Source organism: Trachypithecus francoisi, unplaced genomic scaffold (genome assembly GCF_009764315.1).
Source record: "Trachypithecus francoisi isolate TF-2019V2 unplaced genomic scaffold, Tfra_2.0 Lachesis_group5, whole genome shotgun sequence".
Lineage (NCBI taxonomy): Eukaryota > Metazoa > Chordata > Mammalia > Primates > Cercopithecidae > Trachypithecus > Trachypithecus francoisi.
Window position 1 is genome coordinate 84,198,474 of NW_022681470.1, and position 23,401 is coordinate 84,221,874.

The 23,401-nt window shown below is 49.1% G+C and overlaps 1 protein-coding gene and 1 long non-coding RNA gene across 2 annotated transcripts in view; both read right to left on the reverse strand.

Moving 5' to 3' along the window:
* Nucleotides 1–23,401, reverse strand: part of ITPKB (inositol-trisphosphate 3-kinase B) — a 111,224-nt gene that overhangs the window by 22,666 nt on the left and 65,157 nt on the right. The gene's annotated exons all lie outside the window — the stretch shown is intronic.
* LOC117075595 lies at nucleotides 2,884–21,719 on the reverse strand. Its single transcript, XR_004434058.1, has 2 exons — nucleotides 21,604–21,719; nucleotides 2,884–3,434 (listed from the first exon to the last, which is right to left on the reverse strand). It is a non-coding gene; the product is annotated as an uncharacterized LOC117075595 (long non-coding RNA).

Here is a 23,401-nt window from a genome sequence, read left to right on the forward strand (position 1 = left end):
AGCTGCTCCTCTGCAGGCAGGGTGGGCAGTGCCTGCTGCTGGCTTTGTCACCCCTGCCTGTTGCGACCTGGACCCTGCTCTGTAAGAGGGTCTTGTGCTGAACTCCAGAAGCACAGGGAAAGATGGAGCTTCAATTAACTCAGAGAAATGTGGAAAGAAACGATCAGAAAACAGCCAGACCAGGGTGAGGGAGGGGTGGTGGTGGTGGTGGTGAGGGAAGTGATTTTTTAAAACTCAGAGAGGCCTGGAGACCTCTGGTGTGGTTTTGTCCCCTGGCACCTGACTTGAAGGAGCTAAAATATTCAGAGAATGTGGAGAGATTTGTAGTGGGAGGGAAAAAAATCTGACAACAAAACCCCAACCCTCTTTGCGCTGGAGGAGACAGGAAGTCAGAGGCGAAGGGAGCTTGAGGAGCTGGCAGACAGCAGCCGCATTCCCCTGCAACAGAGAGAAGCCTGCCCCAGCTCCCAATTCTGCTCCCCACGTCACCTGGAAGTAGGAAGCCCTCGCCTTTGGGAAGCTCAGGGCACACCACATTTTGTCTCCCTTTTCCTCTTCCCCTTTTCCCAGAAGTTCCTGGTCTGAAGAGCATATGGGAATCTACTCCCTGGAGGCCAAGGCCTACACAGAACCATCTCCCCCGCTCAACACACACAGCCATAAAACAGACCCGGGGTTCTGTGGTAGGGGGGTGTGGAGCCTTCCTGGGCAAGCAGTTCCTCCTCCCCACCTCCAGCCCATCCTTGGAGCTGCCCCGAGCCAGGGGGGCTCCCTGGGCAGAGTCTGAGTCTATGTGTTTTTCTGGATCAAGTTCCAACCCTCCCATGATGCTAACGGTTCCTGGGTGTCGCCATCCTCCCCGGGTCCTTCCCATCAGGCATCCTCAGTCATGCTGTACGGAAACACTGCCTTCAACAAATCAAAGGGCAAATGGGCATAACATCCAGGTCTAGCCTTTGTCGTTCATAAGGCAGGCAAAAAAGGACTGCTGGGGGCAGGGAAGGAGGAGGAAGGAGGAAGAGGAAGAAGAGGAGAAGAGTGAAGAGGGGGAGGAGGAAGAGGAGGGAGGAAGCAGAGGAGAGAGAAGGGAGAGCAGGAGGAGTATAGGAAGAAGAGAGGAGGAGGAAGAGGACAGGGAAGAGGAGGGAAGGAGGAAGAGGATAGTAAAGAGGAGGGAAGGAGGAAGAGAAGGAGGGTGGGAGGAGGGTAGAAAGAGGAGAAGGAGGAAGTGGAGGGGAGGAGAAGAGGAGGAGGAGGTGGGGAGAAGGAGGAGAGGAGAAAGAGGAGGAGGAGGAGGGCAGAAAGAGGAGGGAAGGAAGAAGAAGAAGAGGAAGGAGGGGAAGGAGGGACCCAGGTGTACCCTACTCTAGGCTGTGGAGATGTGTGGGCCTCTGGCCACCCCACTTACAAAATGCTTTAACTATCATCAGGATCATCTGCATAACATGCAAAATGAAAATGAGGGGCCCCTTGTCCAAAATTCAGTAAGAATGTCATGATGGGGAAAGCAGAGCTTCACCAAGCTCGGGGTCCTTCTCAGGCCCTGTGACTGCTCAGCCAGGAAATGGGCCCTGCCTCCTGGGGAGGAAATGTAGGAGACAGCAGGTGACCCCAGGCCTGCAGGCCTCTGTGGCCTGCTCACAGGCATGACCAGAGGCTCCTCAATCCTTGGGCAGGGGAAAGCTCAAGGCCGCAGGCACCTGTGGCTCTTCTTTCGGGGCTCGGGGAGGTCTCCTGGAGAGGCCGCGCAGGAGAGGTGAGGGGGCAACTAGACCTCAGCCTTCTGCATGTTCTTCAGAGTCTGGCCTTGCTTCCTGTCCCTGCAGTGCTGTCTGAGCCGGTCAGCGGCCACTTGCCCAGCCCAGGGCCAGCACTTCCAATTCCTCAGCTCAGCCCACATGCCCCGCCGGGGTCTACTTCCCATCTTCTTTCCAGCCACTTCCCGCCCCTCCAAACCAATGTTATGTTTCTCAATGCAATTTGGCATGGGTGGGAGAAGAAAAAGTTGTGATGCTGGGGGCAGACACTTGTGTGTTGTGAGGACTGCATGTCACTGGCAGCCCTGGTGACATCCACACATGGCACCATCTGCAGCACACCTGGGCTCACATTCTCTCGGGCCTGTGGAGCTCTGCAGGCAACTTCTTGCTCCACACACCTGTCCCCATGCCACCTTCGGCCCACAAAGGTGTCAGCTTCTGCTATTAGGGACTTTGCAGAAGAATGACTGTGGATGCTCAGGGCTTAGCTAACTCCTGTGTGGACTTTAAAATGCAACCCAGATACCCTCTTCCCAGGAAGCCTTCCCTTGCCCCTCCTGGGTGCTTCCAAAGAGCCCTGGGCACACCTCCATCCCAGTTCTCTTTGACACAAGAAAGGGACCTTGGTTTACCCTGGTGGGCCCTCAGAGACTCCCAGCAGGTTTCCTGAGTGCCTGGCTGGGCAGGTGCCAAGCCTCACAGCATCCAGGAAGAGGGAGATCAAACTCAGCAGGTGTGGGAGGGGCTGTACTTGCCCATCAGGAGCCCAGTCAGAGGCTCCTGAAGAAAGTTCACATTCTGGGCAGGTGTGGGCTCCACTCCATTTCCTTATCAGGGCCCTGACATTCCTCTCCTGGAAGCCACAGCTGTGCTGGGACAACTTCAGAGAAGCAAGGAGGACTTCCGGAAGGCAGCTCCTTCCAGTCCCAGCGTACCCCTAAGACAGCTGCCCTTCCTCCAGCCCCCTTCTTGCTGATTTTGCCAGGCCCACAGTGGTTTCACTACCTTGCACATTAAGGGCTGAAGCGACATACATACTTCTGTCCCCTCCATGAAGATCCCAAAAGGCAGCCCATAGAGTTGGATGTTGTTCTACAAGACAGGACGATGACACAGAACGCAATTCAGGTTTAAAGGTTGGAATGAACCTCTCTTCTGCTGCCTTCTAGCTGCGGCATAGGCAAACCTCAGTGTACACTGGGCATGGCAGGTACCAATGCATACACCCTGCCTTCCCCATGCAGTCACCGTGAGAGCCTGAGCAGGTGACAGGCACAAGCAGCTGCTCTGTAGACTGTCACGGATAGGCAAACCTTCCAGGCTCACTTTGGTTTTTTGCTTCTGTGTCTATTTTCTTAAATCGAAATAATTTTTTCCTCCAAGGCATAGCAGATTGGCAAGCATCCAACTAGGCACTTTCAGAGGGCCTGATGGTGGCCAGTGGCGATCAGATGAGTTAACTGTGTGATTAATTGCTTACAAAGCTTCTCATCCATGCCCACGGCAGCTCTGGGGACTCATGGGGCAGTTCCTCAGGCCCCTAGATGTGTAACTTGGAAAGAGTCAGAGCCCTGGTGAGTCAATACCAGTTTCTGGTTCAAGTCACTGACGTTGCAAAAAGAAGAATGATTTCCTAAAGCATCTTATTTCACATATGTGGAACTCTGCTAGGCACTGCCAAAGAAAGATATTTTCTTTTTTTTTTTTTTTTTTTTTTTTTTTTTTTTGAGACGGAGTCTTGCTCTGTCGCCGGGGCTGGAGTGCAGTGGCCGGATCTCAGCTCACTGCAAGCTCCGCCTCCCGGGTTCACGCCATTCTCCTGCCTCAGCCTCCCGAGTAGCTGGGACTACAGACGCCCGCCACCTCGCCCGGCTAGTTTTTTGTATTTTTTAGTAGAGACGGGGTTTCACAGTGTTCGCCAGGATGGTCTCGATCTCCTGACCTCGTGATCCGCCCGTCTCGGCCTCCCAAAGTGCTGGGATTACAGGCTTGAGCCACCGCGCCCGGCCAAGAAAGATATTTTCAAGGTGAATAATAAGATTGCTCGGCAAATTTCATCTTCTAAAGTGGGTTACATTCTATTCTGTTCTTAGCCTCCTTCTCACCTGACTTGTTCCCCCAATTTGCTACTTTTTCCTCCAGCACTTCTCTTTTTATTTAAACAGTTTGATCACTTGGCTTTTATTTTTAGATAATCATAAAGAAAGAGTCTCCGTTTGTTGTTGTTTTTGAGTAAAAGAGATGAAGGGAAATCTCTAAAATATCAGAAATGGGAAATGATCTCTGGACCCTCTAACACTCCAAAAACAGTATTGCCAGCCTAACTCTGCTGCGTGTGTGCAAAGAGATCACGTTATATGTCTAACATGATGTTAGATACTATACTAACAGCTCAGGTAACTCTCACAACACTGATACAGTTGTCTCCATTTTGCAAATGATGAAACATGTTCAGAGAGGTTTAGTAACTTGCAAAAGGTCACACAGAGTCCAATCACACAGAGTCCAGGTTTGTGCCACTTAATTCCAAGGATTTTGTTTCAGCCAAGGATTACTGGGCTCCCATCATCTCTCTCGGACCCGGGGCTATCTACTTCTCCCCTAGTTATAAAATAGCCTCACATAAACAGCAAGGGCTTTGTCAGAAGAGTGACCTTTCAGATGGGGGAGGCCTGAACAAAGGCCTACTTTCCCCTCCCTCCAACTCTGTTCCCAGAACGTCCTTACTGACACACACTCAGGGAAGGCACATTTAACAAAGCCCCGAAAGTGGATGAAGAACGCCCCTGCCTGGGGAGAATTTGTTCTGTGTCAAAGTCTTTGTTCTGCTCTTGCAAAAGTCTGAGTGAGAGTCATTGAGTTTTCCATGTTTGGAAAAAATCCTCTTTTCCTTCCTTCTTCATTTGGTCTTTCTAAAAAAGCAGTTAGGGTTTCCCTAGTGATCATTATTTCCTTCACTGGGGAAAAGCCTGGTGCTTCTCCTAGGCTGCAGAGTGGAGGCGGTCGCCAACTTTGTTCATTGTATTCCCCCTGGCAGGACCCAGCTGGGTTGGCGGCAGCTGGGTACAAGCCCAGGCAGGTAGGGGCCCCTGGCTCAATAGCTCCCTCCTGTAGCCCTGGTTAGAAACCTGGCTGGGGCCAAAAGCGAAACCTGCCCCTGCCAAAAAGGAGCTGGGAGGGGAGGAGGGGAAGAGCTTTCAAAACCAAGACACCAAGGATCGGAAAAATTAAGCCCAAGGACTTGGCAGGACAGGTAGCTCCGGCTAAAAATAAAAGTCTGGATTTAAGACTAACTGCCTTTCCCCCTTTAGCAAACAAGAAAATCCCCCTAAATGCCAAATGCAAAAGCACTTTCAGAAAAGACCGGAGTAAGGTTTTATTTCATCTCCCGTCCCCATCCACCGTGTGATGTTCCCGCATGCTAGATGGCACAGAACATCCTCCATAGCGCTGCGCACCAGGCACGAGGTTCTTCTCCCCCGCCCTTTATGGAACCCATGAGCGTAGGGTAGGGATTACTGAGAGCTGTCGGGTGGGTGAAGTCCCTCCTTCAGAAGCAATTGCTGGGCCTGGGGCAGGAGAACGAGTATGGTGGGTCCTTACCAGCCCCTGCAGACCAGGACCCCCTGCAGGGGCCAGGACGTGCAGGGGCCACACGAACCAGCTCAGTGAACTAGCTAAACTAGCTCCAGGTAAGCGCTCTGTCCTCTCCAGGCCCAATCAGGTTGTGAGGGCTGCCGGGCCCCTGGTTTGCAGTGTGTAGACCTGGTCAGGCTGAAGGCTGGAGCTCCCCACCTGGCTGACCCTTTTTGAGGGATGCCACCATGTGCAATCGACCCCTAGCAGCACATTCTGGCCAAAGCCAGGAAAACCCTGAGTGACTGCCCAGCTGTCTCCTATTTAGCGGCCTTCTTCCTGTTGCAACTAGAGGCCCAGTTTCTAGGCCAAGGGCAGCACCCAGACTGGCACCCAGGGGGCCTCCATCATGGCCACTCTTCCTCTTCCACCATAAGCCCTAAACCCTGCCAGAGGAGGTTGCCCAAGGCCCAGCCGTCAAGGACGGGGCTCCAGGAACAGCCCAGGGCCTCACCAAGGCTCATGACCACCCATAAGAGGGAGCAGGGTCCCTCCAGGATACAGAGCCACCCCCAGATACTGCCCCACACTCACTCTCTGGTGTGCCCACTCCAATCTGTCAGGGCAAGACATCCCATACCTGCCTCCCCCTCCAGGTCTGCTGTGCAGATGCTCTGCCCAGAAAGCTCTCCCTCCTCCCTTCTGTGTATCCACATCCTACCTCTCCCTCTAGCAAAAACCCCTGGAATCTGCAAGCTGGCCCTACCTTCTCCCTGAAGTCTCTCCGGCCACTCCAGCCCCACGCCATTCCTGGAATCCTCCCTAAAGCTGGAGGGAGATGCAGGATGTGGATATGCAGAAGAGTGGAGGGACAGCTTCCTGGAAGGGCACCTGCACAGCAGACCTGCAGGTGGGGCAGGGAAGGGACAGGAAGCTGGAGTGCTTCGTGAAGCAGGAAGCTGGAGTGTCTCCCAGTGGCAGGAAGGCTCCTGGGGAACTGGGGATTTGTCCTAAACTTCTGTATGTCCCCCAGGCTGGACAGCCAGCGGGAATCCAATACTCCCGGCATCTGGCTGATAAGAGGACCCTGCGGGCCCACCACATGGTAAGCGCCCAGGCCTGGAAGATAAAGCACACCTACACCAAGGCTCACACTGCTTTACGTTCACCTGTCCCACCTGAATTTTTCTAGAGACTTCTCCAAGCAGCAGGAGGGGGCATGTTTGTGGGAATTTCCTGTTTGGTCTGCCTGGGTTTCTCTCCAGGACCCCATGGCTGGCAGCCTGGCTGGCCCCGGGCCCCAGGGTTCTTTTTCACTCAAGGGTTTAGAGGGCAACATTTCACTCAGGTTAGTCACTGTTTGTTCACTCTCCCATCCCTCAATCTGGTATGCCCTTGCTGGCAGGCAGAGAACATCTCTTCATGGGTGTCCCCAGTGTCCTGCAGGAGCCAGGGACACTGGAGACACCAGCAAAGAATGCTCTTCTGTTAGCAACTCTTTCAGGTCCCGACTCCTTCCCTCATCCACACTGTATAGGAGCTGGCACCAAAGGGGCCCACAATCTTGCTAAACCAGAGTCTTTTTTTGGTTACTCAAGAATCGAGGTGTCCTTCACCCAAAATGGAAATGTTCCTAACCCTCCCTATTGGGCAGGGCCCAGCAAATGCTCCATCTCTGGTGAGAAGGTCATTAACTTGGCTCTTCCCTCTCCTCCCTCCTGGATTCCATCCTCTTAAGAACTAAAAATAATGAAGGGCTAGAGGAGAGAGGCGAGAGAGGAAGAAGGCATAGGAAATGCTGTGCTGAACAGAGGCCTGGCAGAGCTCACACCAGGAGCCTCACAGAGCTCACACCAGGGGCCCCTCCAGGCCTCAAAGGCTGCTGGGTCCGGAGGCTAGGACGGGACCAACAATAGGAGGAAACAGGGAGTGGCCAAGGGGGCTGGGGAAGAGCATGAGGAGGGGGGGCAGCCTTTCCAGGCTGACTTCCTAATGGATAAAGCTCAGAGGACAGAAGGGCTCAGCCTTTCCTCTGGGAAAGGGTGCCTGGGCTCTACCCAGCCGGTTAAGGGCCACCCCTGCAGCAGATCCTCTCCCGCCCTGCGCTCGTTCACTCCTCCCCAGAGATTTTATTTTTACTTTGGTAAATGCAAAACAAGAAGGCCAAGTTACAGAGGGTGGAAATTTACCGAAGGCCTTTACTGATCGGCAGACAATTGGCACTGAAGTTCTGGAACCTCCGAGCACCCGCAGACTCCATCTTGGGCCATTCTCTCAGAGGGGCCATCCAGGGGACTCAGCCTCATCCCCACCCCCAACACACCTTCTTGGGAACAGCTCCCTGGTCTGGGGAGCTAGAGTTGCTTAATCCTTCCTTTATAGCCCACAGAGAGGTAAGCAGGGCAGGAGCACAGCCCACAGCATGCGAGCTGTTCTAGTGCCAGTTCAAGAAATAGCTCGTGTGCTTACCAGAGCCAGACACAAGGCTGAGTATTTGCTATGTGTGTGTGATAAGAGTCTCTCAACCTATCACAGAGGTGCTGTCACTGTCCCACTTTACAGATGGGAACACTGAGGTACGGAGTCATGAGACAACTTGCCCAATGTTCTGTACATGTGTAGTCAGGCAGGCTGGCTACCGGCTCCAAGCTCTTCATCATTCTGCTGGGCTGCTTCATTTCCTGTCATGTGGAACAGGTAACATTATAGCCAAATAAACTCAGATTTAGATTCTGCCTCTGCTGGCTGGTGGCACTAGGTAAGTTACCAAACCTCTCTGAGCTTCAGTTTCCTCATCTGTAAAGTGGAAATATCATGTATCCTGAAGGATTGTCTTCTGGGTTAAATTAAATGCTCTGTGTGCAGTGCCTGGTACATACACAAGAGCACTCAACAGAGGCAGATACATATTGCATACCTCTCACGTATACTGTCTGGTCTGACCCCCTCAAGGTCAAGAGCCTATGGGTCAGATGAACTGTACAGGAGGCAGCTCTGTACGGGCCCAGCAGATGTTAGCAGTAGGGTCTGACCACCTCCTCCTCTATCCCGGATCCCAGCCTTGAATCCCACCTTTCCACAAGGAAAGGGCAGAAGGTGAAGGCCACAGCCAGGAGGAAGTGGATCCCCAACAAAAAGTCCTATTCCCTGCCAGAAACAGTCTTTCTGGAACTCCAAAACGTCCAGGAGCTACTTTCTAGCCAGGTGTGAGAGGGAGTGCACGGATGATGAGGCAGCCTGGCACGGGAGCCACCAGAGGCGCTCGTGTTTCCTGAAAATTCCCCCGCCCAAACCTCCCGCAGGGACCTGGGATCTGAAATAAGGAACTCTGGCTACTCCCCGGGAGACTGAGCTGGGCAGCAGGGACACAGGCAGCTCTGCTAGGTGGCCACAAGTGGAGAGAGACTTCTTCATCCCATGCTGGAGGATGACAGTTACAAAGCCAGGAATCTAAAAGGAAGTTTTCTGCAGAAAGTTCAAGAATCTAAAATGCCATCTTCTCTCCCCCAAGCTCTCTCAGGCACAGCCCTGCTGAAGGAAACACACTTACTTCTGTGTGAGCAGCTCATTAGTGACCCCTGGTACTTTTTCAGAGATTCCTGAGATTGAAAAGACTTCAGGTTATACATTTTAAAATCTTAGGATACTACTGGATATAGTAGAAGGGACAAGATTTCCTCAACCTCCAATTGCTAAAAGTTTACCTCTCTAGGCCAAGAACATTAATGGACAAAATACTGCCTTTTAAGTAGTTTCTGGGAATGCAAAAAAGATCTTGTAAGAGATTTGGTTAAGGGGGTCACCCTGGTCTAACTCCAAAGCCAGAGTTTTGGGAACTCCCACTTAAGGAATTTCTAACACGGAAACTTTTGAGGAAGGACTTGAATACCATATGACGGCTTATAAGCAGTTATCAAGCTACACTGGAACAATTCATATTTCTGACAGATTATGCTGATTTGCCTGTGGCTAAATGGCACTCAGCGAGTGAGAATGTAGACTTGCAGAGAGAACCAGAAACCCCAAGCTGCTTTCCAAAGAAGCGTCTGCAGCCCTGCCCCAGCAGTGGCCCATGCGCAGCTCTGAATTCTGCTATGAGTCACCCAGCTTCCCTCTCCTGACCAGAGCTGTTCAGGGCAGAGACCCTGTGTCTCAGTTCAGCAGTCATGCATCTGTTCACGTGCAGACCTCTGGAAGCACAGGAAACAGGTTGCCAAAAAGGGACACCAGAGAACCCCCAAGTATGAGCAAGACTCATCAGCTCTCAGAGCTCAGCTGTCCCCCAGGTCATCTTGACGGTATGTGTGACGATATGTGTGATTTTCATAAACAGATTGACTCATCGCCCTTCCCCGTGCATCTCTGTCAACCAGGCCCTGCTCGTGGCAGTGGATGCTTACGTAACACTTTCCCCATGCGACAGGAGCCTCCCAGGGCCCCTGAAAGGCAGGCACCAGTCTTGCCTCCAATTCCCAGAGCGCAAACAGGGGCAAAGGTGTGCCCCCAGGTTTGTGTCCCAATCCAGGGCAGACCTTGGGGTCTTGCCCAAACTCCTACCCTGGAAGCCTGCACTCCCTCCTTCAGCCAGGTTCTCCCACCCGCCAGGAGCAGGGACACCCTGAAACTGTTTCCTTCACTTCTTGCTTCAGGCTACAATGATTAAACATTTCTTCCTTTTTTTTTCTTTTTTTATGAGACAGGGTCTCGTTCTGTCTCCCAGGCTGGAGTGGAGTCAGTGGCGCAATCATGGCTCACTATGGCCTTAACTTCCTGGGCTCAAGCAACCCAGCAATCCTCCTGCCTCAGCCTCCCTAGTAGCTGGGACTATACGCATGTACCACCATGCCTGGATAATTTTTCTAGTTTTTCGTAGAGATGGGGTTTTGCCATGTTACCCAGGCTGGTCTTGAAGTCCTGGACTTAAGGTGACCAAAGAAGAGATCCACCCACCTCGGCCTCTCAAAGTGCTGGGATTACAGGTGTGAGCCACCACGTCCAGGTTAACATTTCCTTTATATTGAGGTCTCTTGCAGCAGCTTTTGGGATCATTACAGACACCATGGGTTTTCACAAAGGTGAGGTGAGGATCTCCTATGAGACAGGGGCAAAGAAGGGCTGCACCTCAGGCCCTTCCTGTCTTCTCCCTCAGATTTACAGAGAAGCAAAACCAAGAAACAGAGCATCAACATCCGTAGAGGCTGGTCCAGTTTTCTATCTAAGGGATTTTAAAGCTTGGCCCCCCACAAAAGTCACTCTCTTGCCTGCACAGCTTACAGAAGGCTTCTGGTTCTCTTAGACTTGTTTCATCTCCTTCCTACTGAGTTAGAGGAAATGAAACATTATTGAGGGAATGCAAGTGGGTTATCTGAAAAATGTATTCTGGAATGATAGAGGCTGAAGAACGGGCTTAAATGACCTCTGGGAGTCCTTCCAGTCAGTGAGCCTGAACACAGGCACGAGAGAGGCACTTGGAGGAACAGTCTGCTTTGTGCAGTCAGGGTTTAGGTCTCACCAAGCTTGGAGCCTCTAGGCTCAGAAGGCAGGAGCTGAATAAGAGCCCCTGACCATCTCCGAAGAGAGCAAACCTCCTTTGCAATGTCCATCTGCTGTGTGCCAGGCAGTACACGTGTCCTGTTGGGACGAGGGGAGAGCCTTGGGGACTCTGTCCCAGGGAGAAGGACTCCAGACTCTAACAGTGACCACAGCCCTCTTGCAGGCTCAGCCCCTCCAAGGTCTCCAGGGAGAGCTCACATTTAGGAACTGTAACATCATTTCTAGGGAACAGAACCAGCTGGCTGACTTATTCCCCTTAACTTTCAATGCTATTATTAGGGCACATCTGTCTCAGAGTGAAGTCACCAAGGAAAAACCCAGCTGAAGAAAATATTTTCAGGCAGTCGTCATTTAAATCTTCGGAAAAGGAAGCGAGCCGATAAACTGCCAAAGAGCCCCAGGATTCAAGGTGGCCAAAGAGGCGCATGGAAAGTATCTGCCTTGGGAATGTGGGCAGCTGAGCTATTTACACAGTGTGTGGCCAGCACGATGCAAATGGACCAGAAGCTCCTAGAACTGTTTCCTCTTCCCTTTCCTCTCCCCCTTTCCCTTAATAGGAAAGCCAGCCAGCAGAGGGTCCCCATAAGCCTGAGTCAGGAGGAAAGGCCATGGGTGAGTGACCAGCAGCCAGGTGATATAGGACAGAGGCCAGCAGACTTACTTTGTTTGGCTACATTTTTTTTTTTTTTTTCTAAATTAGCTGCCAACATTTAAAAATCAGATTGCACACAAAAATCCGAATTCCCAATTTCTCTTTGAAATCCTGGGCCTGTAATCCCGGACAGTGGCCCCTGCCTGAGGCTGAGCAGCAGCCACTTAAGATGGGGCCTTCCCTTCCCCTGTCACTGGGCCCCGCTGACACAGGTCACCTGCCTGGCCCCTGGTGGCATTTGAGTTTGAACTGCTGGATTTAGAGACAAAGGGGAAAGTGCTGAGGAAAACCAAAGAGCTCAACTGTAGTCTACTCACTGGCCATGTCAGTGCAGGCAAGTCTCCTATTTTGCTGAGCTGCTGTTTCTCCCTCTGCAGAGATGAAAAAGGACAGCAAGGCCTCAACCCCAAAACTGTAGGGAAGACTAGGTAGGAAAACAAGGCACGTGTTTGAAAACCTGAACACACACCATGCATGGTAAGATATGGCCCTTCGGGTCTAAAAGACGAAACAGAACACCAAGCCAAAACAGGCCTCTCTGATGAGGTAAGTAGCAGAGGAAACGAAAGGACACACAAAAGCTACCTCAGTGGTCACCTGCAGGGGCTGAGATGGAAGCCAGGATTTCTTTTTTTTTTTTCTAGACGGAGTCTCGCTGTGTCACCCAGGCTGGAGTGCAGTGGCGCGATCTCGGCTCACTGCAAGCTCCGCCTCCCGGGTTCCCGCCATTCTCCCGTCTCAGCCTCCGAGTAGCTGGGACCACAGGCGCCCGCCACTGCGCCCGGCTAGTTTTTTGTATTTTTTAGTAGAGACGGGGTTTCACCGTGTTAGCCAGGAGGGTCTCGATCTCCTGACCTCGTGATCCGCCCGCCTCGGCCTCCCAAAGTGCTGGGATTACAGGCTTGAGCCACCGCGCCCGGCCGGAAGCCAGGATTTCTAAACCATCCAGCCCCACCAACCTGGCCCCGCCTGCGGTACCACCTCCAGGAGAAGCGGAACATCACTGTGGTCGTGGCTGAGCAGTACCTGACTCTGACCAACCTCTGCCTCTAATTAGTTAGAACGCAATTTAGAACCGGGGATGGTTGGCATTTGGGACTTCTAGCCATGGCCCAGCCCAGGTGAGGCGAGGAGACACTTACCGAAGCATCTGTGGTGGGGCCAGGAGGAAGCCTAGCATCTTGGCAATGAAACTCAACACTCAAAATGCTAGGAGCAAATCACAGGGCACTGTGGCCTCTGAGGATCTCACAGTGTAGCGGCCAACTGCATTTTGAGGGGTGACCCAAAAGCTCCTGGCCATCTGCGGTCTTCCCCACCTGCCTGCCCAAAAATCAAAGAAATGACAGACATGACTGCAGAAGGCTAGCTACCAATGGGCTTCTCAGAAGATGAGGAGAGGTTTAAGTGATAAAGACATCCATCCCATACCTGCGTCAAAGCCCTCCCTAAGGCCACATGTGGAGAGTGAGCAGCTGTGATACCAGAAGGGGGCACATGGCACAGTGGGATCTGGTGCCTGTGGCCGTGGCAGCAATGACTCAGGCCACCCAATCAGGGCATGACTTGGTAAGCTCTGCCAGCTCCCATCAAGCCATAGGAGCTCAGAGGGAGAAGCTGTAAGTGCTTGCAGCCCTCAGGAGCAAGAGGTCATCTTGCTTCTTACCAGCTCCTTACCAAAGCATCATATGTGGCGGACATGGTTCCCTGATGGCCAGGGGCTCCAGGGGCTCTGGGTAGATAGAGCATGTGCAGTGTCATGCCCCAGCAAACAGACCCCACAGACCTCATAGGACCACACTGAACATATGAGGTCACAAATTCCATGAGAGACCCTATGATCTACTCTCAGGGACAGCAAAGGAGATTCTGGAAGAGGGCTGCCAAAACATCCAGTCAATCATCAAAGTTCCTAATTTACCACTCTGACAACTCTCCCTATGGCCAGCACCCCTTGCTCTTCCTATCTCTCCAAGATGACAACAGCCTGCCCTGCCTTGGGTGTGCCTTCCTGCAACCCTCATCACTCATCAGCTTTGCAGACCTTTCTAAAACATCAATCTGGTCATGCCAATTCCATCATGTGCCTCCCCTGCTTTAAATCTTCCATGGCTTCCCTAAAGCCTGCAGGACAAAGGCCACAGACCACACAGGGACTCTCAAGGGCTCTCACCCTCTCCCCACCAATGCGTCCCTTCACTCCCTGGGCTGTTGCAAAACTGATCTGGTTGTGTTTGCTGACCCACACCACACTGCTTCATGCTCCTGAACCTTTTGTGCTGGCCCCCCTGGTTGGAAGACCCTTCCCCTAACCTACCTAGAGAACTCTTCTTCATTCTTTACCATGCGCAATTATCACCTCCTCTTTGCACTTTTTGCCCAATGCACTCAAAAAGGCTAATTACTTCTCCCCTATACCTCACACATGCATTTGCTTCTCTGCTGAGAGCGCATTCACATGGTCTGCTGATGACATGAGTGTAACCCCTACTAGAGCGAGCATTCCCTGAGGGCTGGAAATGGCCAGTTCGCTGCTGAACCTCTAGACCCTACCTGGCACACTGCTTTCCCAGGGTTGGGAATCGATAAATATAGGCTAACATAAACACGTGGGAACCCCGCCAAGATCCAAGAGTCTGGCTGAGAAAGCAGAATAATGCCCAGAATGCCCAGCCCTTATTGTGGGATCTGGCTTAAAGGTGGGGTTTCTGAAGCAGAAAGGTAAGTTGAGTAAGGGTTGCCTCACACCCAGAAGCCAAGAACCAGAGGCAGCAGCCTCCAGACTCGGTGAGGTCCCACTACCAGGGCCAGCCCATCAGAGAGAGAGGCGAACAAGGAGAGCTCCGGAACCAGGACCCAGGCAGGTAACCTGGGCTGGCTCCTGGGCTCCTTCATCCAATCAGGCCACCCACACTTTCTGACATCAGTGCTGTCCCTGGATGCACTGGACACAGCTGGGAGCGCTTTCTCCTTCAGATCTGGGATAGAGCTACAGGAATTCAGAAGAGGAAGTTATTACTTTGGGAGAAAAAGGGAAAAAATTAAGGAAGCTTGATGGAAAAGGTGACATGTAAGCTAAGTCTTAAAAGACGAGGAAAATGAGGGGTGTACGTGTGTGTGTGTGTGTGTGTGTGTGTGTGAAGTGGAGGTTGGTGTTTCACGATTGAGAAAAGCATAAGCAAAAGCCTAGAAGCAAAAAAGCACCAACAGCACAGCCAACAGCCTGGCATAGCTCGGCTCAGCTCAGCACCAAGGGCCTAGCACTGAGCGGTCTGCCCCAGAGGGAGGCAATAAGAGGGAAAATTGCCTGTAGGGAATTTAAAACAATACTGAAACTGATGGGCTTTTTATTGCGACCATGAGCTGGCAATTCTGATTTAAACATAATCTAACACTGCCCCCTCCCCGCCCCTGCCAACAACCTTTTGTCTAATTCTAAACAATTGCTGCATTATTCTTGACTTTTAATAATACATGTAAGCTTCAAATTCACACAGACTAAATTACCTTTCAATAAACATTACATTCTCTATGGAATTTAATTCAAAGAACTCATATTTTGGTTGCCAAGCCAGCCCCCGACACCCGTGGACTCAGCTACCCATGTTTCAAGAGCAAGTTCACAGGATTTGGTATCATTGGCACTCATTTTGGGGTGGCTTGTCCCCCGAGTCCTGTGGTACGATGTGTTCCTAAGCTTGAAGACCAGATCAAAAATAAAGGCTGGAAGCAAAGTCATTGTAAAGACAAAGAAATAGAGCCTGGGCTATTCCATCCTCTCATTCTACCAGACCACTTGGGAGTTTTTATTTATGTTTCTAACTTTTCAACGAGATATTATTCAGTCCTGAAGAAATGAGGAACAGGACTTTGTCGCAATGTCTGGAATTTACGTGAAATGGGATTGTTGTGAATTTCTGCCAAATTTTATGTTTAAGATTTATCCTATTTGTATATCTGCTGTTTCAACCAAAAGAAACTTCAAAATTAACAGGAATAAAAAGCGTTCTGCGACCAGCTTTGAGGGAAGATAGACCAACAAATGCGGCTTTGTCTACTGATCATGATGAAGAGGCAAAGATCAGTATTTACGAAGTCTGATCAGTTTACAGAAGACTCAAAACCAGAAACTATAGAGTTTTATTCACTACAGACCACTACAAAAGTGTAACCTTTCCCTTTTTTCAAATAAGCATTAGCGTCATTAACTCATTACTCCCCGCCCCCCTTTTTTTATTGCTGGCATCATATACACAAAATTCAAAAACAGAAATGTTTCACCGTCTGAAATTCTTTTCTGGTCATCTTCATCATCATTTATTTCTTAATTACTGAAATAACTTTCTTACTAGAGGAGGGGAGTATTTTAAAAAATCTACTCCTGAGCTGGGCGTGGTGGCTCCCGCCTTTAATCCCAACACTTTAGAAGGTCAAGGCAGGTGGATCACCTGAGGTCAGGAGTTCGAGAACAGCCTGGCCAACATGGTGAAACCCCGTGTCTACTGAAAATACAAAAATTAGCCAGGTGTGGTGGCAGGCACCTGGGCTGAGGCTGGAGAATCGCTTGAACTCAGGAGGCAGAGGTTGCAGTGAGCAGAGATCGTGTCATTGAACTCCAGCCTGGGCAACGAGAGCGAAACTTCATCTAAAGAAAAAAAAAAATTGTACTCCTAGTGTAAAATATGCTCGATGCACCACTGATTCACCTTCCTAACAAGAAGGTCCTAAGAGAACAGAAGGTGAGGCTTCTGGAATAACAAAGCCAACACAGGCCTCAACCGCCAGGCTAATGAACTTGGACTACAGTCTCTAGGTAAATAACAGAGAAAATTATAAAGAACTCTGACTATCCAAAACGTGAAACCTAAAAGTATCTAAAGCAAAGACACCTGCAAATCAAAGAGCAAGTCAAATAAACTGGAGAAAATATTTTACAAAATAAGGTATGATTGAAGGGTTAAGTTTTATATACAAAGAACTCAAACAAATGGGTAAAAACAATCTCAGGTGCCAATAGATAGATAACCTGGCAACATACATATAATTCAACATACATATAATGAAATAACAATATACTGTTTGCCTATTAGCAAAAAAAAAAAAAAAAATTGTGTCTTGCTTTTTGTTTTTGTTTTTTGAGACATTGTCTCATTCTGTCACCCAGGCTGGAGTGCAGTGGCATGATCCTGGCTCACTGCACTCTCCGCCTCCAGAGGTCAAGCAATTCTCCTGCCTCAACCTCCTGAGTAGCCGGGACTAGAAGATGCGCACCACCATGCGGGGCTAATTTTTGTACTTTTAGTAGAGATGGGGTTTCACTATTTGCCCCAGCTGGTCTCAAACCCCTGACCTAAAGTGATCTGCCTGCCTTGCCCTCCCAAAATGCTGGGATTACAAGCGTAAGCCATGAGCTTGGCCGCAAAAAAATATTTTTTTTTAAATAGTGAATCCTAGTGCTGGTGAGGAGAGTAAGGTGTGACACATACCAACCCACTGCTGGGAGGCATCCCCAAGGCACATGACCTTCTGGGAAATCGGCCCAGGAATATGCTACAAGGGCCATAAAAATGTTTCAACCTTTCAGTTAGTTATTTTACCTCTGGAAATCTACTTAAGGAAATACTCCAAAATATGGAAAAAGTTACATGCACAAAGATGTTAATTACGCCATTGTTTCTAATAACAATAGTAGTGAAAATAGCCCAACTTCCAACAATAGAGGAATGATTAAACAAATTAGGGGCATATCCTTGGGATTGATCATTCAGTCCTTAACTATAAGAGTTAAGACAGAAACGTGGAGATTTTTGCTATAAGATTAAGGGGTGGGGAGCAGAATAAGCTATGAAAAATATACAGACTTAGGCTAAGAAGAAATATACCAATTTATAAGAGTAGTTATAATAGTATGCATTTCTGCACATTAACTTTATACTGGCTGTGATAAACAATTTGACCCTTTGCTCTGATTTCTCAGTTATTATATTCTATTGTACTAGATGCATATTTGTTTTAAGTATCTGCAAAGCTTTTAAATAAGGTAGAATACAAATTAACCAATTAATTAATAATTCATAGAATCAAGCTGTTTCATTACGATGGTAGGGTTATGATGATACCCATTCTTTTTCTTTATTTTTGAAATTTCTGTAGCCTGGTTAGTTTGCTTTTACAATGTAAAAAATATACAGAACACCAAATAAACAAGTAACATAAAGAAATTGCTGCCGTATCTTACACCTTCAGTGCTCCTTCCTGTATTTGATCTGAGAACACAGCACTCTCCAAAAGGTCACTTCAGCTAAGGGAGAAATAGGGCTTTCTTGCTGTAGGTTCTGTGAGCTCAGGACTGAAAACTGTTCCCTGAATGGGTTGACTGCTCCGTGAAGACCCCAAGGAACTCCAGAAGCCCAGAAACATTAGTGTAGGATCATTCTGATGACAGACAGCAGCTAGACTCCTAGGGTGGAGGGGCCTTCCCAAAATTCAAACAGCATGGGTAAGAACAGGATCAGAAAAGAGACTGATGTGGGAAACCCTTCCACAAAGAACAGATCAAAGGAGTGAGCCCCTGAGGGCAGGGACCGTAGTATCCATCTTTGTACTCCTTGCTACAAACGTGATGCCTAGTAAAGGAACCCAATAAATGCTGTTGCTAATGGATTCACGCACACGTGCACACATGCATTCATTGTTTGACAAATATTTACAGATGTCCCACTGTTCTAGCTGCAGGTTATTTAGCAGTGAACACAATGAAGTCTCTACCCTTAAAGCAGCTTACATTCTAAGTGCGGAGAGGCAGATGATAAACAAATAAAGACATATTGCATCAGGCAGCTATGAGTATCCTGAAGATAAATAAAGCCAGGTAGGGGAAAAGGGAGAGCCCCGGGGAGGCAGGGAGAGGGGTGTGCTGGCTTAGGTGACCATGGCCTTTCTGCAGGAAGTGAGGGGCTGAGACATACACAGGTGGAGGGTAGGGCACTGCAGGCAGAGGGAGCGGCCAAGTGCACAGGCTTTGAGACAGGTGTGTGGGCAGCTTCAAAGGCCAACAGGAACCACAAAGTGGTTGGAACAGAGTAAACAAAGAGGAGAACATATCACATATGAGGTCAGTTCTTGCAGAGTTTTTTAGGCCGTTCTTAGGACTTCGGATTTTATGTCAGTGAGATAGGAAGTTGCTGGAGGGTTTTGGGTGAGGAGTGTCATAGTCTGGCTTATATTCTAAAAGGCTCACTCTGCTTGTGTACAGAGTACACCTGGGGAACAGAAAGCAGGAAAGAAAGGGTGAAAACAAGAAAGATCCATTTTGAGGCTGCTGTCATTGTCCAAGTGAGAGAGGAAGATGGATTTTTTTTTAAACTCTCCACTTTAGACTGAGAAAGAAAAACGTTTTATCTGAGAATCCAAACCCCCTTTAATTATCAAACCCAGAGAGGCACCGAAATGTGACAGCGATCACGTCTCACTCCCCGCCTGAGCTAAATAATCACCTCTTGAAGCCACTTGCTATGTGGGCTCTAGACTAACTGATGCTAAGTAGCCATAAAATGACATATGCTGACACCATCGCTTGTACTGTATAGTTCAACAGTATAGAGCAATCACTATCCAATGTTATCTCTGTAAACCCAGGAGGATTCCTGTCAGACAACTTTGTCTCAGCCCACTTCCTTGTTCCTTTTGCCTTTGAAAACCTGCTTGTAACAAAGGCCAAACAGAGCACTCCCCAAGGCAACTTGGAAGTGTGTCCCAGGCAGCTGTCCTCAACCTTGGCTCAGATACTAGGTCGACAAGACCAGTACTCTTTCGATGTGAGGGGCATGGTTTCTTCCCACTCCCACTCTAACCTGGAGCTGCAATCCCTGCTGAAAGAATTTCCCTCTAAAGGACTAAGGATCTCAGCAACAGGGAAGTGGGAGGAATCTTCACGCCAGAGATAAAGAGCCGGTCCCTGGGCATGGGTGGGAAGCACTGGGGTGGGGCGAAGAAATCTATCTCCTGGGAGGTGTTATCACTTCATAAATCCCAGATTTGATCAGGCAATGTAGCCATCTCACTATTTCAGGCTGCAGCTCCTAAGACAAATGTGAACTGGGCAGACAAACAGGAAGAAAGTCCCAGGTGGAGAGCCTGCATTTGGCTTCTGTACCCCAGTTCCAGCAATTAATAAACCAAAAACCTGCCACACTCAGAATGATGGCCCTTCCCAACCAGAATTCTGTTTCTGACAAGTGGCAAAGATACTTTAAACTGCACCAAGTGTATGACAAGGACAATCTTCTGGATATTCTCATTTAAACAGGGATGGGCCGGATGCAGTAGCTCACACCTGTAATCCCAAAATTTTGGGAGGCTGAGGCAAGAGGACTGCTTGAGATCAGAAGTTCAGGACCAGCCTGGGCAACATGATGAGACCCCTGTCTCTATAAAAAACACAAAAATTAGCCAGGTGTGGTGGTGTGCACCTGTGGTCCCAGCTACTCAGGAGGCTGAGGCAGGAGGATTGCTTGCACACAGGGGTAGAGGCTGCCATGTTCGTGCCACTGCACTCCAGCCTGGGTGACAGAGCATGACCCTGTCTCAAAAAACAATAAATAAAAATAAAATAAAACAGGATGAACTGGAGAAACTATTCATCAAACTGTTCAGGATGAACTGGAGAAGGTATAGGTGCTGTCTTGCTTAGAGGTGGGGATGATTTAAGGAAGGCTAACACAAGAGCCTTGGTTAGTCTAAAGATAATCACAGCAACCAGGTGGTAGTACCAGGAACTAGTCCACCAAATCCCAACCTGCAGTCAAAGAGTCTCAACTCTCACCTATAAAGGGATCCTCCCAAATTCTCTAAATGTATGGAAATCTTTGACAGGTCTTCTGAAGCCTATAGTCATAGAATAGATATAGATAAATAGTGTAGATATTGTATAGCTATAGATTGACATGTACATAAGCCGTATACATTAGATACATGCTATATATTTACATTTCTTGGCCTTTCGGCTTTATTATCTATCTCCACAAAGTAGGACACAAGACAAGCTTGTTTCCCATTTAAGTTTTTCTACCTGGACTGTTTTGCAAATCTGCCAGAGAGTTGCAGGACACTCCTGCTACGGAAAGATTTCTGCCAGACAGGCTCAGAGACCTGCCCCGTTACTGTTCTATTTAATAATGCACGCACACAAACACACAAATGGGGGTTTTTCTTCCCCATGACTTTCACGGCATGGCTGGGGGCAGAGCTGGGAGGTTTTCATGGCCCATTTATCCTCAAACTGCTCCATTTCCCCCTTGATCTCAGTTGCCACCTGACTAACTCCAGCATGATTCAGCTCCATACCACAATCATCTCCTGGTGATAGAGCTCCATGGATTTAAAAGCTGTAAGAAAAACTGAGACAGATTCAGAAGAGATTCTAGTAACCCCAAACCAGCAATTACAAATATTTTTTAAGTATATATATATATATATATACTTTTTTTTTTTTTAATTTTTTTGAGACAGTCTCACTGTTTCCCAGGCTGGAGTGCAGTGGTGTCATCTCGGCTCACTGCAATCTCCAACTCCCGGGTTCAAACCAATCTCCTGCCTTGGCCTCCTGAGTAGCTGGGATTACAGGCACCTGCCCCCACACTTGGCTGATTTTTGTAGTTTTAGTAGAGATAGGGTTTCACCATTTTGGCCAGGCTGGTCTTGAACTCCTGACCTCGTGATCCACCTGCCTCAGCCTCCCAAAGTGCTGGGATTACAGGCGTGAGCCACTGCGCCCGGCCCAATTTTTGTATTTTTAGTTAGAGACAGGGTTTCACCATTTTGGCCAGGCTGGTCTCGAACTCCTGACCTCAAGTGATCTGCCCACCTTGGCCTCCCAAAGCACTGGGATTAAAGGCATGAACCACCATACCCAGCCACAAGTTTTCATATATTTTTAAGTATCTAAAATTAGCACCTCTCTTTAAACCTTTTACTCACCCTTTCCTGACCCCTTCCTTGTATCCCCTATTCCCTTTTGGTTTCTTCACTATCCCCATTTGTCTCCTTTTCCTCAGTACCTACCCACCAAATCCTGCTCTGCTCCCATCCCACTTCAGATTTTTGTGTCTATTTTGTAACACCCTTAATGACCCACTGAGGCTGTGAGCTTCCTGTTTACCCACAAGCGTTTAGCGGATCCAGCAATCCTACCAAGCTTTAACGATGCTGTAGTCCTACTGTGCTGCCTCCAACCCAGTTCCTTCCAAAACAAAGCAGGATGACAAGGTGACTCCACAAGAACTGCGTTTGACCTCTGTATGGGTTTTCTGTTTCCAAAGCCACAGCAGGGTACTCTGAAAACTCTAAACCAGAGGGAAAGGAGACCTAGCCTTCAGAACTCTGTGTGTGTGTTTAAAGGGAAGAAAAAAAAAAAAGGAACCAATGAGGTTGTCAGAAGGGGATACTCTGCCGTAACTGGTGTTTACCACGACCCACCGGGTGCTGAGGAGGAAGTGGTTGCTATAACCCCAAGGGGGAAATGCTCGCTTGAAACAGGAAAATGGAACTCTTACAACTTTCCATTAGCAGCATTCGAGAAGCCGGCCACACTGGGAAACACTTGCACAAGCACTCCCCAGAGTCCCTGAGATGAGTGTCAAGACAGTCCAATCACGAAGCACAGATCAGGACACAGATACAGGTCCATGTTGTTTCCAGAACGTCTCAGCACTGGAACAACTCTCATGATCACTTCCCTTACCTCCAGCAGGCTGAACTTGTAAGGAGCTGTGGGGAGGAGGAAGAAAGGGGGAAAAGGCAGGATGACATATTGGAAAGAACGCTGGGCCCAGTGAGGATCAGAAGACCTGGGCTTTAGTCCCAGTTCTGCGGTTTACTAGTGGTGGAACTTTGGGCAAATTACCCACCCTTCCTGCTTCTCGATTTCTACTTCCTCTATAAAACAGGGATATTTTTCACTGCTCTGCTCACATCCTCGGGCTGCTGTGGGAATCATATGGAATCCTTCATAGGATGAAACTTGTATGTGCTATGCAAATGCTTTTTATCACTGCAAGATTCGAGTCTGCATAAAGCTTTCTTGAGTCCCAGCCTCTTGCTCCTCAAACGCATCCTCTCTGCTACACTTCTACCTGAGCACTTCCTCAACCCACTTTACTTGTAATTCTGCCCACACTGCTGCAGAATTTCAGTAGAAGATCCTAGAGTCTGGTCAGAAGAGTATAAGCAAGTCTAAATAACCAAAGTGGGGGGAACTCAACCAAATCACTTGACTCTGGGCTCTGTGTTCCCACATTCTCTCCTCTCCAGAGATGAAGATTTCATCCTCAATGGCTAATTTGCCTGCTTGGAGGCTCAGATTGGCCCCTGTTCTGAGTCATATTTTCCATTTAGTAAAATGAACATCTGGCTGCTGCATGATGCCTTTTGTGTACCGTCACCTAAGCCACAGTTACCTGCAAGGTAATTCATGCCACTACAGCATGGTGCAAAAACAGGGTTGGTTTCGGATGGTGAAAGTCAGCCATCTTAGTTTCAATCTTACATGCAAATTTTAATGAAGAAAAGCCACTACCAGCAGGTCCACACACACTCACAAAGAACTCATAAATTCTTTTAATCCAAGTGTTCAAAGGGATCTTGGGTCCCAGGAACCATCCTGCTGTTTCATCTCAGTGGGAGGCAACATGGTTAAGGAAAAACAGCTCTAGTTTCCTCCATCCCCCCAGTCCTCCTATCGGTGTGACCTTGACCAGGCCACCCAATCTTCTAAAAACCTTGGCTTCCTCATCTGCAAAATAGGGGTAATAACAAGACATGTCCTTCCCAGCTCCCAGGGTTATTATGGCAACCAAGTGAG